Source organism: Macrobrachium rosenbergii, chromosome 40, assembly GCF_040412425.1.
Source record: "Macrobrachium rosenbergii isolate ZJJX-2024 chromosome 40, ASM4041242v1, whole genome shotgun sequence".
Lineage (NCBI taxonomy): Eukaryota > Metazoa > Arthropoda > Malacostraca > Decapoda > Palaemonidae > Macrobrachium > Macrobrachium rosenbergii.
In genome coordinates, this window is record NC_089780.1 from 30,102,666 (window position 1) to 30,117,491 (window position 14,826).

The 14,826-nt window shown below is 34.6% G+C and overlaps 1 long non-coding RNA gene across 1 annotated transcript in view; it reads left to right on the top strand.

The window, feature by feature from the left end:
* The first annotated feature begins 162 nt into the window (after positions 1-162).
* Positions 163-14,826, top strand: part of LOC136826310 (uncharacterized) — a 162,373-nt gene continuing 147,709 nt past the window's right edge. Inside the window, exon 1 of the long non-coding RNA XR_010849589.1 lies at positions 163-695. This is a non-coding gene — a long non-coding RNA (uncharacterized lncRNA). The remainder of the gene's footprint in view (positions 696-14,826) is intronic.

Consider the following 14,826-nt stretch of genomic DNA (forward strand, 5'->3'; position numbering starts at 1 on the left):
CAGAGGGTGGCATCCTTTGCAAAGGCCATGTTGCTCCGTTCCCAAGATACTTATGACTGGGTAATCGCCGTAATATGACACTATCATCACACACCAGAATGGGAAGGAGGAGGAGGAGGAGGAGGAGGAGGAGGAGGAGGAGGAGGAGGAGGAGGAGAAGAGGAGGAGGAGGTGGAAGAGGGGGATAGGGAGGGGTTAGGAAGAAGAGGTCTGTTTTGTTTATTCCTCATTTATTTTTTCTGTTCCTTTCCTTCCCAGATTCCTGTCAGTCTCTTATGGAATCCTAGGCCTCCTCTCCCGCCCTTTGGAAACCTTGTTCTCTGGTGTCATTTCGAGGCGTAATTGACATTCCTGTATTGTTTTTATTGTCTCCTCAATGTTTAATGAGATAAACTTCTCCCGGGTAACTCGAACTGACAGAGAGAGAGAGAGAGAGAGAGAGGGAGAGAGAGTGAGAGACAGAGAGATGGAGAAGCATAGCCTTGCCCATCTGTCGCCCCGATTAAGTTTCATCTCTCATATTATTTATCATTTGATGTTCGTTTGGTGGTGTTGTGTCTCACTGATTTGATGGTGGACTGACTTTCTTCGCTGGCGGTTTTTGCCTTCGTTCGCCCTCATGGTGGAGGTTCCGCTCTAATTGAAATCGATCGACTTTTCGTCCTCGCTTTATGGCTCTGATGACCCCATCGTTTGTATGTATAAGGAGTTTTGTTTTCGTGTGTGGTTCCTGTTTTCTTTTTTCAGTTTTGACTGATTTACTTTGAAAATTTTTTGGATAATCAAGAGTCTACTGTTGCAAAATTGAGAGTGAAATGTCGTGGGTTTCTTTAGCTGCTGAAATTCATTACCATCAGGAGTGGTATTATTATTATTATTATTATTATTATTATTATTATTATTATTATTATTATTATTATTATTATTATTATTATTATTATTATTATTATTTATGAGTAAATAATTCGTCTTCATCATTATGACTACTGGAAACTATTTGTTCTAGTACCCTTTGTATAACGCATTCTTTAACTGATGTGCTTTTCCTTACATTCTTCGATGTATCAGCAAGAACCTTTTTCCTGTACTGGGAAAAACTGATAAATTATGCTATAATTTGCAAAATTGTCATTTAAAAGCAATCCGTCTTTTTTCGTTTTTCACATGCCATTTGAGTTCGAAGTAGAATTTTTATCTTTCATGTATTCACTATATTTTGTCTTTTGTGCATCTGAAATGTAACTGTTTATGTCTAGAAAATGTAAGAGAGGATTTTGTGCAACTGGAACTTCCAAGTTCAAGCGAAGATGCAATGCATTAAATTTTTTTTTTCTTTTTTAATAAGTGAGATCTTTCTTTCTTTATTTCGCTTTACCTCCTCTTACTTCGTCCTAATGAACACCATAATATTCTTTGGAAGCTTGAATTTCAAGTCATTGGCCCGTGTGGGCTTGTTCCATATGAATATTGTTTATCATCTGAATGATAATAATAAATATTTTATGTTAGATTAAAAATGGTTCAGATGGGTGCATTTATCTTCCAACAACGAAATGACTGGAAATTATCATTTTTATCCGATGTACGTGTCTCCTGAACTCGCAACTCTCACTAAATGCTTCATCCGGCCTTCTTTGGGCAGTTGCTTCTTGGTAGAGTCTGTAATGAAGCCTCACTTCTCGAGGTAACTCTTACGTACAATGATGCGACAGTGTTTTTATATGTCTATCTGTCACACTTCCCGGTATGCTGCCATTGGTTCAGCTACTTGCTGAACCTGTTGCTCCTCTGAAATTTTGTAGGTTCTGCGATTCCTCTCTCAAAGTTATCAGCATCGTTGCTTACATTCAAGGAAAGCAGACTATAAGCTTCTGAGCCACATTAGTGCTCCCAGTCGTCAATTTTTTATAGCCTGTTTAATTGGCTAAAAAATATCAGCAAACGTTTTGTGAACTTCGTGAGTTCACAATTGCCAAGAATTTAATTAATTGTGAAAATTATATTACTCGTTCAACTATACCATATCAGCATGGATAACTTAGGTTTAAATAGAGAAGGCTCCTTCTTGAATACAGTTTAGAAAGGCCGATTAAGTACGTTCATCCCAGTACCGTAGACATTGTCATTAATATTATTGATTTTGTTGTTGCTTACCATGGAGTAATAAGTATATTTTGTAAAAAAAAAATTAAATAAAATAAAGATTTCTATTGAAGATTTTCATCATGTGCAAGTGCAAGTACAAGACTCTGCTTACAGGAATATGAAAAATATGTATTTTCGATATGGCTAAGAGTGGCTTCAACAGTTCCTCTCAAGGCACATCAAGGGCGAAAGGACGCCCTCTACAAAACAAAGGTCGATATTCAAGTGTGACAAAATGAAGAGGACTGATAAGCACAACTTCTGGGAGCGAGAACAAAGTCGACAATAGCAGGGAATCGGAAGAAAAAAATAACAACACTTGGAATCGTGTCATTGTTTAAAGACCAATCATGGGACGTTTGCATTGTTTCCTTTGTTACACTGATTTACCCGGCGTCACCCCTTCTCCCCTTCCCCCCCCTCCTATTCCTCCTCCCCCTTTTTAAGAGATAAGATATAAATTGGGATTTTGGAAGAGGAACTCATTTTGAAGTGTCTCTCGACTCTCAAACCCATTATTTCGAGGGCTTGTACTTTAAATATGACAATGGTGCACGTGCCATGGCGCAGGCTAAAATATGGTAATAAGTGAGCTTGAATGTAAAATGCAATGCTTTGATCACGTTGCGTAAACGATTCGTTGTGGATTCAAGCTCAGCCGCAGCACAAATCTGAAACTGCCACGAGAACGCTTAATCACTGGAAGCATAAGAGCACGTGCCAGTCATGATTATGCTCCCTGGTTTTTTTTTTTTTTTTTTTTTTTTGTTTAGTTGAAACTCTTAGAATTAAGTAATTTTTGTCAGCTGCTTTTTTAGTTAACCACGCATCTCTCTCTCTCTCTCTCTCTCTCTCTCTCTCTCTCTCTCTCTCTCTCAGGTACGAGAATGAATCACATTTGCTATTGATCTATTATTAGTTTTATTATTGCTTTTACAAGCCAAGCCATCTCTGAATAGTGGCAAAAGCAGATTCCTGCAGTCCCAAGGGCCTCAATAGGAAATTGAGAAGCTGAAAATAAGCTATGAACTGAAAACAACAAAAGGTAATAAAATAAGTAACAAAGTAAAATAATTGTGCATATAACAAATAAACTTTTAAGTTTGGTTCATGCCAGCCTGCTCAGCTAAAAGACATTGATCTTTTGAAGTCCGAGCGTTTAAACTTCAGGATTAGTGAGATTGTTTCACAATTTGGTCGCAACACGAACAAAACTTCTAGTAAATTGTGTGTGGTTGAACTTCACAAAAGGAAAGGCAAGACTTTTAGAATTAACAGCATATCTAGTCATATGTGGTGGAAGGTGTCGTCTGGGAAGATCTGAATGCAAAGGATGGTCAGAATTATGAAATATCTTATACAAGATGCACAATGAGCAAATTGAACAAACGCGCCAGAGATTAATATCAAGCTCAGGGATAAGTAATTTAATAGGTTTCCAAGTCTTTGCCAAACCACTTTTAAGGGTTTCCTGAATTAATGAGCTTCTATGCTTTAGCAGGAAGCAGCCATTTGTTCAGACAAGGTCCATAGAATCTGTCATCGCAGTTACCTTACGCTGGGTGCCCCATATGATTAGTTTATTACATGGAGGGTAAAGTCAGTCTTCTATTTATTTTAGAGGCATATTTTCTACATCCACAGTATTAACTCACGTTAATATTAGTTTAATTTTGTTTTATTCTTCTCTTTTCGTATCTCTAAGGCATTTTCTATTTTCGTATATAAGTATTCTTTTCACATGTTCCACATGAAAGAACGAGATGAATAATAATGATGATAAGCGAATTTCTGCAGCTATAGATGAACGTTCTAACACTTATGCCTGCAAAATCATTATGAAACATGATAATGCAAGTAACTGATTTACATTGCCTTTTTCACAAATCAAACAAAGGTCACCACTCAGATTTCTCCGTTATCTCCCTTTTGTTTTCCATTCCTTCCTTCCTCATTTGTCTTTTGTTAAGTATAACCTTGTATTCATGCATGAACGTGGATGCAGATATATTTATCTACTTTTTTCTTCATTTTTGTGGGTCTTTGTTTACTGAAGTACTCTTGTTATCAGCACCAGAATATACAGGTAGTCATAGTCCACGAGCCAGACCCTCAAATTTTGAAAATCGGTATCAAATTAGGGGCAAAATTTCACTATGATTTTCAGATAGCCACAAGTATATAGTATTAGAAAATGTATGATAACCCTGAATATCTACTGGCTAAATCATATCTTATGAGCATTTACTAAAATAATTACAAAACGACGTCAAACGGATGAAAAAGAATTGTTCTGCATTTAAAGCCATTTATCTGCCTGTCAGTCATTGATAAATGGCCAAAACTGACCAATTATAATAAAAGCTATATTGTCTTTTAAGAATCATTATTCCAGGTGATGGTGTAATGACTTGGGTAGATTAAAAATCCATTTAATTTAAATATTTTAATCAAAAACTCACTTTATTTGAATTTTTTCTCATTTTCTTTGTTTTTACTATTTCTTGTTTGTTTCTTCCACAGGTGAAAACTAGAGTGTTGTTCAATACATAGTAATCATGGCAGATATTAATATTGTGGTTACTGAAGAAGGAAAGTGTATGTTACGCAGATGTTCGAATAAAGTTGATAAGAATGAAAAACTAGTTGAGCTTATGTGCTATGAGTCTTGGCAAACTTTACCACCATAAGAAACTGTAACCTGTCTTAGCCCTGTCTACGGGCTTAAGTGATGATGAATTTCCTCGCACGTTCTACCACAGGAAATGTAGAAGTATTTTCACTATGAAAATAGATCTAGATGCATTGAAAAGAAAAGTGAGTAATATAGAAGGAGAGTGTTCCTCTATTAAACGACCAAGGAGTGTAACACCACCTGGACCATTACTTCAAGTAGTCTGCATATTCTGTGAAAAGACAAAAAGGATGAAGGGATCACTATCATGGGAGAAGCTAGTAAAGGCTACACAATTACGCGTGGATGCAAAGATTATGGCACTGACTTGCAGAGACCTGGTAGCTGTAGAAGCTCCCTATCACAGATCTTGTTACAGAAATTATACCAGATCTACAGTAAAAATAAAGAACTAGATACTTCTGAAGAAATTATACCAGATCTACAGTAAAAATAAAGAACTAGATACTTCTGAAGAAAATCATAAGCTTTATAATGAAATAGATCATGATTCGTACGATGATTTAATTGAATATATAAAAACATCCGTCATTCCAAATCAACAAATTGTTCCTCTCTCATCCTTGACAGATAGGCTTTAGTCAATAATGAAATTAAAAGGAATTCAAGAAGTCATTAATTCCACCAAAAAGAACATCAAAAGAAATATACTAAAGTACTTAGAGCATTGCTTATCAGTTTATCCAGATTACAATGTAAAGTTATTGGTTGTACCTCACACGGTAACAGTAGAGACTGTCATTAAGGAAAATCAAAATTTAAAGGCAGAGTTAGAACTTTGGAGGACCAGACCAAACTAAGATAACTTAATTGATCTTGCATCAAACCATCTGGGAAACAAGATTAAGAAAGATCTCGCAAAATCACCATGACCATGTCATCCATCTGATGTGGATCCTTGGTCTTATAATACCTGATTATCTTCAAAGGTTTTACATGGGGCTTCTTACAGTAAATGCTGCCAGTGCAAACCCGTCTCCAAAAATCATCAGACTAATACATTCATTTAGCCAGGATTTTGTTTATGCAGTGACTTGTGGACAACAAAAACCAAAAAATTATATGGAAGGAAAAAGAGGCGTACAATAATATAATTCTTCGTACGGGAGCTTTCTACACCATCTGCAACTTCACGTCAATTCTTGGCAAAAGATTCCAAGATGGAGGCCTCGTGACATCTGCATTGGATCTGGCATACTTGGAGAAGGTTCGGTTACCGGTGTGATGGATGGAAAAATGTACAATCGTGCAGTTCGAGTCCACAAATGTTTATATGAAGCACTGATGAGACTCGTGTGGGAAAACTTTTATCTTGGATTACTAATGACGATATCGAGGTAGTATACAACTTTATCAATGACGTAATGAGATTTAGTGATGATCTCAGCCAGGGCAACATTGACGTAATATTGCAAGGATCAGAATTTGAATCTGCATTTAACTTATGGAATAGGTTTTTGAATTCTCTTCGTCATGGTAATGGAGACCTATCAGCTTTCTGGATGACATATGTTGACATGGCAGGAGGTATACTGCTTAATCTCCTATGAGCATCTCGAGAGGGAAACTGGCTCCTCCATCTCCATGCAATAAGGTTAATGATTCCTTGGTATTTTTCTTTTGATAAGGTCAACTATGCAGGATACATACCAGTATACTATACCCGAATGTTACAGTTAGAAAAAGACCACCCTGAAGTACATGACAGTTTTTTGAAGGGCCAGTTGCCTGTCCAAATGTCAGAAACAAGTACCTTTGGTTGCATACCTATAGATCAAGCTATAGAAGAAACAGTAAATAAAGATGCTCAAACAACAGGAGGTACTTCACGATTTAGTCTTAAGCGAGGACCAGTGAAAAGGTATTATATAACAGCAGAATACAGAAGTTCGTTTTTACATCTGATGCGGACCTTTATTGAATCAGGGGGTTCAAGTTCTCTTCACCCTAACTTGCTTACAACAAGAATGGAATATGATGAACATGCATTATCATCTGTAATGAATGTCATTAGAAACTGGATAGATCCTTTTGCAGAAGAAAATGAACCATTAATCATCTGTACAGGAAAAATAGTTACTGGTGAAGTTAAGACAGACTTAATGAATGCAATTAAAATGGGGAAAAATCAATATGAAATCTTTAAGGAGAGACTAGAAAGCATCCCTCCTACAAAGAAATTTAATGACTGTATGACTCAGCGTAAACTTAAAACATTCACTTCAATGTGCATGAAGCAAGAGGTAAAGTGTAAAGATAAAGCAGTCATTTTGAAAGCTAATCGAGCTTTATTTGGTTAAAAAATCAGCATAGCATCACAGGCTCGCAATCTTAAAATGAAAGAGGTTATATCTCATTCTTTAGGACCTCTTCCATGGCCTTTAGCAAATCCTGAGGGACTACAATACTTCGTAAAACTAACAAAGCTTCCCTTGAAAACTTTTACAAAAGGATGTACCCACATCTGAATCTTTTCCACGGCATTCTGCAACAATTATTGATGGTATGTATCTTGTTCAAAAGATAAAAGGTAATCAAGCACCATTTGGGGAAATTGCCAAGGATCTGTTTTCCATGATTTTAAATGAAGGTGAAGGAAGTCAAAGAATTGATGTTGTGTTTGATAGATGTCAAGAACTGTCAATCAAAAATAGTGAGCGACAAATGAGAGGGTCAGATTCTGGAATGAAGGTCACACAAATTACTGAAAAACAAACAATTAGACAATAGAGAACGTTTTTGGGGCAAACAAGTAATAAAACAAGACTCATTTCATTCTTAGTGGAGGAATGGAAAACAGCTATGTAGTATACAGAAAAATTAAAAGATAAATAATTGTTTTTAGCCTGTGGAGACACGTTACAAAATTACCAACAGTAATGCCCAGGAAATACATGAACTGAGAAGTACTCATGAAGAAGCAGATGGTCGCTTACTATTACACGCTGACCATGCTGCAGAGGAAGGATATCAAGCAGTGTTGATAAGTTCAGTAGATACTGATGTGTTCATTTTATGTCTAGCATTTCAAAAACATATCAAAGTGCCATTGTATCAAAAATGTGGATCTAAAAGTAGAATAAAACTTGTTGATATTGAGGAAATAGTAACTCATCTTGGAGAAGATGTATGTGATGCTCTTACTGGACTAGATTCTTTCACTAGTTGTGACACGATCAGCGCATTTCCGGGAAGAGGAAAAGTTATGGCACTGAAGATGATTAGTGGAGGAGCATATAACACATTCTCCAAGTTGGGATCAGAGTGGGACTTACCAGAATCATTAATGGCAGAATTGGAAAGGTTCACTTGCTACTTTTACTCTAGGAAAATAGCAACATTTAACATCAGTGAACTAAGATACCATGTGTTTTGTGCCCAAAAGGGAGAAATAGAGAGTCATATGTTGCCACCATGTTAAGACTACTTGAAAAAGCATTCAGAGAGGGCAAATTATCAAGCTGCAATATGGAAAAGAAGCTCACAACCAGATCCAGGTACACAAACTCCCACTGGAAGAGGTTGGAAATTGATTAAAACTGATGAAAAAGAGCAACTTGCTATAGTCTGGATGAATGGCTTGCCAGCCCCTGAGGCCGTCCTTGATTTACTTGCACGCACTTGCTCCAAAAGTTGTAAGTTGCCCAAGTGCATTTATTAAATGGAATGGGATGCACAGACATGTGTAGTCTTACAGAATGCAGTAACCAAGCAGTCAGTGAAAGTGTAGATTACCAGCAAGATATGAGTGATAAATATGATTTATGTAGCTGTGATTGTTAGAAAGTTGATTAAAAATACATGAAAAAAATTCTGCAGGAATTTTAAGGCGACAGCTCCAAATAATTAAGAAATCTAGTTAATGTGAAGCAATATATGAGTAAAATTACTCAATATGGTACAGTGTAGAGACTAGGAATGATGTGAAAATAGATGCAGTGCTACAAGTCACTACGATGCTCTCTTACATTCCAAATTAATGGTTTAACGCTTAAACAAAGATTCTTACAGAAATTTTATAAGAATAAAAAAAGCTTTAGGACTGTATTTTGATAGTAAAACAATTACTATATTGGTTTGATTATAAGTTATGATTTTATTACCATATTGCCAATTTTCATAAAAAATTGAGTTTTGTATATAAAATAAGGCATTAACAGGTTGTAAGCTACTGAAAATCAAATTCTGCGTGTTTCTCGTATTCCTCATGTTATTAGCTCGTATCTCTGCAAATTTGATGGTTCTAGGCCAAAAACAGAGCATTCTGCAAAGGTTTTTGTAAACCGCCTCATCTTCATTTGCGGAAAAATGTTATATGCAAATTAAACAAAAACAGCATTTAAATAGTTTTGGCCAGTTTTTTTTCAAGGCTATCACACATTTTCAGTATCTAGGGAGCCTACTCGTCCCAAAAATAATAGTAATCCTTTGCCCCTAGTTTGATACCGAAAATTGACTGACTCTTGGACTATTAGGGAAGTTTTACTTCCTCTCCCTAAAGTTTTATGAAGGTTCTTAGTACACCATTGAAATTCGAAAGACTTTATATATTCATCCATAAATGTATATTCGTCAGTGTCTGCAAGACGGTACTAAAAGTTCTTGACTAATTTTAAAAAGAATTTTTCATGACTGGGCAAAGGGGCAAGATAGGGTAGGTTAGATTTTGAGAAAGACCTGGCTGTAGACCCATATTTCTTTCACCAGCTTTCTGGCTGTGAATGTGCATTTGATATTATAAAAAAGTTATTGATAAATTTCACTTAAATTTTGTCCGTGGTGAATCAAGGGCCAAAAATTATGCATTAGATTTTAATTTATTTAATTTGCATTCTCGTCAATAAAAATATGAAATACTGAGTGACAAGGGTCAATGAAATTTTATGCGCATCTTTATCAAATGAAGAAAATAACATCTCAACGCATGCCGTGCGTCTCAATCCAAGGCTTCGCTTGTATTTTGACATAAACTATATCTAACATTATGGGCTTCTGTAGTGCATTTCTAGTTTTGCTGAGCTGAAAGCTTAGGTGAGCTTTCTCATCGACGTTTGATATATGTATTTATTTATGTATGTATGTATGGATGTATACATCTGCGACATCTCCAGAACTACGGGATCAGTGTTAACCAGAATTTGGACAAAGCATTTTTAACTAAAGGGGAATACATTTGTTCAAGGGGGCCACTTCCTTCCCAAGCTGAGAAAATTGGAGTAATGTGATTTCGATATTGTTTTCTCAAGGATTATTTCCCAGAAAGGGCATAACATGTTAAAATTTTCTTGTGTAATGTAAAGTCAAATTTGTTCAAACCATGACCCCATTGACCAAGGTTTGGTTACAATATCGGCCAAAATTATATATTGGCATGTATAGAACGCAAATCTTAACTATATGCTTGCGAGCGCAGCCAAGTGCTCAGATGAGTGTTGTGGCAGATGGGCTATTGTTGTATGTTATTTTAAGTTTTGATTCGATATTTTTTTAATTTGTTTTCTCATACTAAATTGCGAAGGGTAAAGCTGGACTTTCAAGATTAAAATTAATTTAGAAGCAAAAAATAAAGTGAATCACAAACATCAGGGTAATACAGCCTGATCTGGTTTACAAATAAGAATGTGACCAACGTTATTGTTTCCCTTTTGTTTGCTTTCACTGCAGAGATAATATAACAACAACATATACAGTAGAAGACAAGCAACTGATGTATGTGGAATATGAGCCAAGGAAAAGCTGGTCACTGTTGTATTTGGAGCTAGATGTCAATCAAGGATCATTGTTTAATTTTCATTATCATTGCGATGAATAAATTGTTTTTTCCTCTAACATTTGCAAAGCGAATTCCGAGATCTTCTTTAGGAAATGCAGCCATACGTGTCATAATCCCTCAGCCGGTAAGATTTCATGTGCTTCCAAACAACCAATAGGATTCAGTGGTTGCTGTGGGCCAGACTGTGTCTAGAAGTATGCTCTCTAATAGATTACAGTATCTCAACAATTATTTGTCAAAGGAGGTGCATTCTTTGTACCGTATTCATATTCTAACAGCTGAATCATGAAATAGCCCGGTTTCAGAAAACTTTAGCTTCTTCATCCTTCGTCACCAGTGACTCATCAACACTGTCGGACTCCCCCACAAACTCAGTGCCAATCATCTTTATCGTGCACGCACTTAATAACCAAAAGGTCTCAAAACACTTTTCACCTGCCATATCTGCATTTCTATATATTCCTCACCCTTCCAGTTCTTACTTCACATATGTTTTACATAAAATCTTAATCATAGCAGCTGCAACCTTGCATCCTTCAGTTTACACTTCATATTCACTCAACTTCAATGAAGATGAGTTGGTTCTGCAGTCCCTTCTTACATTGCAAATTTGGCTTCCATAGACAGTAAAGATCTCTTCTCAAACTTTTGAAAAGCACTTCTTAGTGCATTTTATCATCCTCCATCGCTTTTGCTTCCAGTACTTAGTATATGAATCAGATCATTTTATTCATCAACCATCCACATAAACTAGCATTGCCTCATGATAATCATACTATTATTCAAATTCACTTTCAACTTTCCTATCTTGGAAGCACTTTCTACCTCCGCTAGTTTCTACAAATTCTCTTCCCTATCTCTAAGCGACATATTATGTTATATAAAAGCATCAACTCTTCTACCATCCCAAACTGTGCACCGTCTTTTGTCGTTTTTGTGGTGTCTCATACAGCCCTATCAATCAATACAGATGTCAAGTAACCATGAACGCATTAAACACCACTTTTATACCAGACCAGTCACTTTTCTTTTCTCCCATTCTAACATGATGTGCTTTCATCATAGAAATAATTAAAAGCTCTCAACAAATTACTTTCTGTACCACAGATCCACAGGACCATTTACATTACATCTTTATCAGTTCTTTCATAAGTGGTTTTTGGTTCCAGTACACCACCAACATGCTCTCCAAATGTTCTCATACTCCCCACATCTATTTCGTAACAAACACTTGATCCACGCATTGACTTCATTATCTGCATTCACACTGCTCTTCCTCTATTAGATGTTCTGTTATCTAGCTTCCTTCTCAAGTAAACCCTGCTGCACGCCTCCCTTTGTTATCTTACGTAATCTTATACCCAAATAACCTACAGATGGTGTCCTCAAAAAAGATAAAGATCACAGTTTTTCATTCGTTTAATCCTGTGTTCTTATTTGATATATAAAAATTGGAAATACGTCATTTACACAATTACATTATTAAGTAGACTACTCATATCTAGCACATAGCTGTAGTTCAGTGCAGAGAACCGACTACAATACCCGTAGTTGAAAGCCACTTCGATCTGGACATGATACGTAAATTTTGCGAGAACTCTAAAATTGTTATTAAGCAGCTATAAATTCATAATTTCGAATATACAATCTTTAATTACATATACATCTAAAACGATTATAATTCGAGCAAACTTTTCTTAATGTCAAAGCACGAATGTACAGATTCAAAATAATGGATCCTTAAGAAACGCAAAATTATTTTGCCAAGTTTTTCAGAATACGTATATGCATAAACATCATATTGGCAAAATTATTTTGCATTTCTAACTGTAAGGATCCATTATTTTGAATCTGTACCTTCGTGCTTTGATATTAAGAAAAGTTTGCTCGAATTATGATCGTTTTAGATGTATACGTAAGTAAATGTATATTTGAAATCATGAATTTATAGCTGCTTAATAACAATTTTAGAATTCTCGCAAAATTTATCTATCGTGTCCAGATCGAAGTGGCTCTCAGCTACGGGTATTGTAGTCGGTTCTCTGCACTGAACTACAGCTATAAACTATATATATATATATATATATATATATATATATATATATATATATATATATATATATATATATATATATATATATATATATATATATATATGAATATATATATATATATATATATATATATATATATATATATATATATATTATATATATATATATATTATGAATATACATATATATATATATATATATATATATATATATATATATATATATATATATATATATATATATATATATATTATATAAATAATATATATATATATATATATATATATATATAGAGAGAGAGAGAGAGAGAGAGAGGTCTTGACCGGTTTAAACTTTATTTTGTCGCCCCCCCCTTTGACACCTGTCAGGTGTGGATTCGTAGCCTCAAACGCTGTTGTATGTTTGTCCGTATTGTCTCTGTAGTATATATATATATATATATATATATATATATATATATATATATATATATATATATATATATATATATATATATATATATATATTGATTTCTACCACTTGGAAGTATGTACTGTATGTATGTGTGTGTATATATATATACATGTACAGTATATATATCCTAGCTTTTTCTTCTCTTAATGTACGGTTGCTAACCTTAGCCTCTTTTCTTGAGCCAGCTAATGTTATTACAGTATCCGTTTTGGGTGTGGTTGAGTAATGACTAAATACTTAACAAACTAGTACGACATTCATACATACATACATACATACATACATATATATATATATATATATATATATATATATATATATATATATATATATATATATATATATATATATATATATATATATATATATTATACAGTATATGTGTGTGTGTCATCTCTTTTTTCGAATAATAAAATATATTGTTTTTATACGTGTAAGCCCAGTGTTTGTTGATCATGTAATGTTCATTGCCAGATAGTGATGTAATATGAATATGATGTTTATGCAAATATGTTTACTGATAAAATTTAGCAAAGGTATTTTGTGTTTCTTAAGAATGCTTTATTGAAATCTGTACGTTTATGCTTTGAAACTGAGAAAGGTTTGTTTGAATTGCATTAGTTTTAACTGTATGTGTAAGTAAATATTGTAAATTTGATTATTTTTATCATTCATTTATTCAAAGAATTTCTAATTAATTATTTATAAAAATTCTTTTGCTGATATTAGGCGATGATTTCCATCTTGGCCGAAATTGATCTGATTTGATTTTATGAAATTCAGGTTGTCAAGTCAAGGACTGGGCAACTTTTGGCCATTCAGCGCTGGAGGCAATGAAAAGAGGGAGCGGAGAGTGGTTGGCTAGATGAAGAAAACACGTTAATGCGTAAGACGAAACCGAAAACATTGAAACAAAGAAGCTCTGATAATTAAAACATAGTATAACGATCAAGAAATATTTCTTTGAAACTTCCATCCTTCCTTCGTACTCAATTTTACTCTGCATTAATTAGACATCGTCTATGGAAACCCCGACCGTAGCTGAACTTGGGAGGTTTTTCTTACGGAACTCTGCGTAGTGAGTTAATCTGCATTCTGAGTCATCTTAAATATCTTGTTTTTCATGATGAACCTTCATGAGAATCATTTTTTTTACTGAGAAAGTTTTAAAAGAAATGCATCACTTTTTGGCAGGCATATAAGATGCATTTTTTTTTTTTAGATATTTATTTATAGGGAATACTGTTAGGTAGCATTGTTACCTTTAAAACTTTAATAGAAACATAAATAAACAGATGTTGACTGAAAATAAAATAAGCAATGAAGTATAAAAGAAAAAGCGTTATTTGCAACATTAGTGTTTCTGTTCTTATAGGTACCTGAGATTGATTCCAGTGAAGGAGATATATACTTGTTAAACGCTTCAAAAGCGTTCGATTAAAGAGGTGAAACTTTGAAAAATACGTGGGCACGATAAACTTAAAATTGTTATTGATGGTTTCATAATGCTGTACTCTTTGATAGTTTATTCTGTATTAATAAAGTGCAGGAAAACCATTTACCCAGCCCTCGAAGGTTACCGAAGAATGGATGTGGGTGGTCTGGTCGCCATTACTTGGGCGTCAACAATTAGATGAGATGATTTATGAGAATTCGACCAGAAGCCCAGAGGCGCTGGAACCTGTAACTCTTAAGGAAAAAAAAGA